Consider the following 3,392-nt stretch of genomic DNA (forward strand, 5'->3'; position numbering starts at 1 on the left):
TCACAGTTGCATTTCTCATGGCATAAAGGGGTAAAAAAAGATCTTTATCTCGACTTTGATCGGTCCGTTTATATGGCAGCTATATTATATAATGGTCCAAACTGAACAATTTATGCTGATATTATAGCGCTTTAGACAATGCTCCATGTCTAACTTCGTGAAGATATCTTGTCAAAGGATTTTCCATACAAGCACTTGATTTTGAGCGTTCAGCTCGTATGACAGCTACGCTATGGTTGTCCGATATTGGCGGTTTCGTTTTTTGGGTAGGAAAGGACGTGTGCAAAAATTTCTTATCGATAACTAAAAAAACTGAAAGACTTTATAGAGCATCCGACGTTATTTTCCGAGTTTACAAATTTCGTGGTAAATTTAATATACATACATACATGTTCTGGGTATCAAAGAAAAATGTTTGCTTGTATTTTCTAACGGGCTAATAGCAAATAAAATAGAATGGTTGAAGAATATAATAGCAAATATTTATATATATTTACAAGCATATAAAAGTCAACTTCTTCACACTTGCTTCCTCCTAAACGCCTTTGCTCTTGGCATGCGTCCGGTAGTACTACATTCATATGTATGTATGTATATTTCTTTTTTTTGTATCTGTATAGTTATGTATTTGACAAAATACTAAATGTATCGCTCGCATATTGCAAGACTCGATGTAAACGGAACCACTAACGACTTGATATTCTTCGCCTACAAAATACATGTACATTCTGTATTATCCTCTCTGCCATTTAGTTATTAGTACGTATGACGAGCGGCGCACGCTCGCTTGCTGTGGCATATGCCTCAGGTTGGCGTACACCACGATCGCTTGGGGTACAATATGCACTCGCACTCGCATACCCATGCATATGTATGTATGTTTGTATATTCAACAGTTTCAACAGTTGAGCAGCCAAACGGAACGGACACACTGCCCGTCCAACTGACTGACTCTCTCTATGTTTATAAAACAGTTGTTTTTTTATTGTTTGTTTTTGTAATTTGGCTATATAGCGCATACGTACTCATTCCTTTGCGACTATCTAGACTATATTGCATACGATATACTTTCCATACGCGCATAATTTTTATTTCGGTATATCTAGTCGCTCAGTTTAATTTTGCCTTACTAGCGGGAAATACGTAATAAATTTACGTATGGTGGTGGGTTCTCGCCTTCCTTTAAGTCACTTTTCGTTTTTTATAATTTCTCCACAACAACTTGAAAAATAAAAAAAAAAAACGAACTTTTGTCGTTCCTTAAGAAACCTTCTTGTTGTCTATTGTTAATACATTTAAACATTAAAATAAATATAGAAAAAGGCAAAATGAATTGGTTACTTGTGTCGGTTATAACGGTCTTAACGGTTGCGTTGTTTAAAGGTAAGCAAACAGGCGCAGGATTAAGTGTGTTACAAAGGATATAATTTGTTGAAAGTGTTGTGAATAAGTGAAATGTGACATTTGTACATATATAAATTTATATATAAATATACAGTACATACATATTTTATGTATGTACAAGCAAAGTGTGTGATGCTTGGAAACTATTTTTAAAAATTGTAGCTCAAGGTCACCAAGAAAGTTCCATGTCGCCTCTGTGAATGACGAAAATTAAATTCTAAACACATCGTGATAGTGCCTTAAATATTAAATGCCATATAAATTTGCTATCGAGTTAAAAGAAACGCAAAAATATTTTTATATGCCTGGATAAAACTATATGTATATAATTTCATACAGTTAAAAAAATTTGTAAAACAAAAAAAAATAATAAGAGTAAAAAATCAATTCAATTAAAAAAAAAAACGTAAAAAGCGTGTATGATGGCACATAAGTGCTAAAAATCAAAAGCCAGCAATGTCCAGTCGAAATGTTCGCGAGGTCATTTCTTTTTTGTTTTTTTTTTTTATATGAAAACAGACATTTTTAGAAATGATGCGTTTATTTATTTATGCACGTTTGTATAGAATACACCAAAATATTTTATATATGAAAATATTATTGATAAATTGGACAATAAACAAACTATTTTCAAACACATGGTGGCACACTTAACTTTTAACGCTTACTGCATTTCATAAAAAAACTAAAATAACATTGTTAGAGCTAAAAATTAAATACAATTAAAAACTGCTGAAAATTTTAATTAAAATACAGAAAATTTATGATTAAACATATGTAAATAATAAAAAATAATTTTTTTTCGTTGAAATTAAAAAAAAAAATAGAAAATTTATGATTAAACATACATATGTAAATAATAAAAAATAATAACATTTTTTCTTTGTTGAAATTTAATTATTATTATTTATTTTTTTAACAAATGATTTCATCCCAAATTAATATATTTTTACGCTAGTCATGCGAACTTTAAATAAAATTTGCCAACTATGTCATATTTTTATTTCAAACGTTCATTTACCAGAATGCATTTTAATTTTAATAAAAAAAGAACTTATTTTCATTCATAAATAGTTTTTTTAATGATAATATAATAATTTTGTTCGCCTATGACGATTTTTATGGCATTTAAAATTTTAATAATTAGTATAATCAATAAATTATGCCTAAACTTTTATTTTAATTATTAGTCGACATCACTTTTATAGCTTAAATTTGTCAGCAAATAAATAATAATGAAAATAATATTTGTATACCATAGATATACATATGTATGTACATATATACATATGTATGAGCGCCCACACTATGCTAACTGTTGGCCGACATATAAAATAATAATGTTTGTCCGAATCTCTCCACTTTTTTATATGTACGTGCTACAATTTCCTACATTTTTGATCTATAAATTTTTTATGTGTTTAAGATTTCAATTCGATCAGATTTAAATATACATATGTACATACATATTTTAGCGCACTCAATTATTTGACGACTTTATTGCCAATAGAGCAGGTGACAGCGCCGAATACTGTCGTCCACTGTTCGCCCGTTGCCAAATTGTGAACATAAAAAGAGAGAGAGAGAGATGTACATACATATATAATATAATAAACAAATAGATCTACGAAAACCCCTTTTTTTAATTTTTTTTAATTATTTTTCGCCGGTAACAACTTTTTAACTTTGTTAAAAAATGTTAGACAAATACCTAACCGATTCGAACTCTAGCGGCCAGAACTACATTTTATGGCAGTAAGCAGTTATAAATTCTACAAAAGTTCTTCACAATATTAATGTTTTTGCAATCAGAGAGTATGATTTTGCTACCCTCAAAAAGATAGTAAACATTTAAAGAGAAATAATGTGCTAGAATTTTCAGGAACTCCTTGCCTTTCGCCGTTTTCCAAAAAAAATGTATTTGGCTTTAAATTGTTTCAACTTTCATTTTGCAGAAGTTAACTGTCTAGTATTAACCGAAATCGAAG

The sequence above is a fragment of the Bactrocera dorsalis genome, chromosome 3, assembly GCF_023373825.1.
Source record: "Bactrocera dorsalis isolate Fly_Bdor chromosome 3, ASM2337382v1, whole genome shotgun sequence".
In the NCBI taxonomy this organism is placed as follows: Eukaryota; Metazoa; Arthropoda; class Insecta; order Diptera; family Tephritidae; genus Bactrocera; species Bactrocera dorsalis.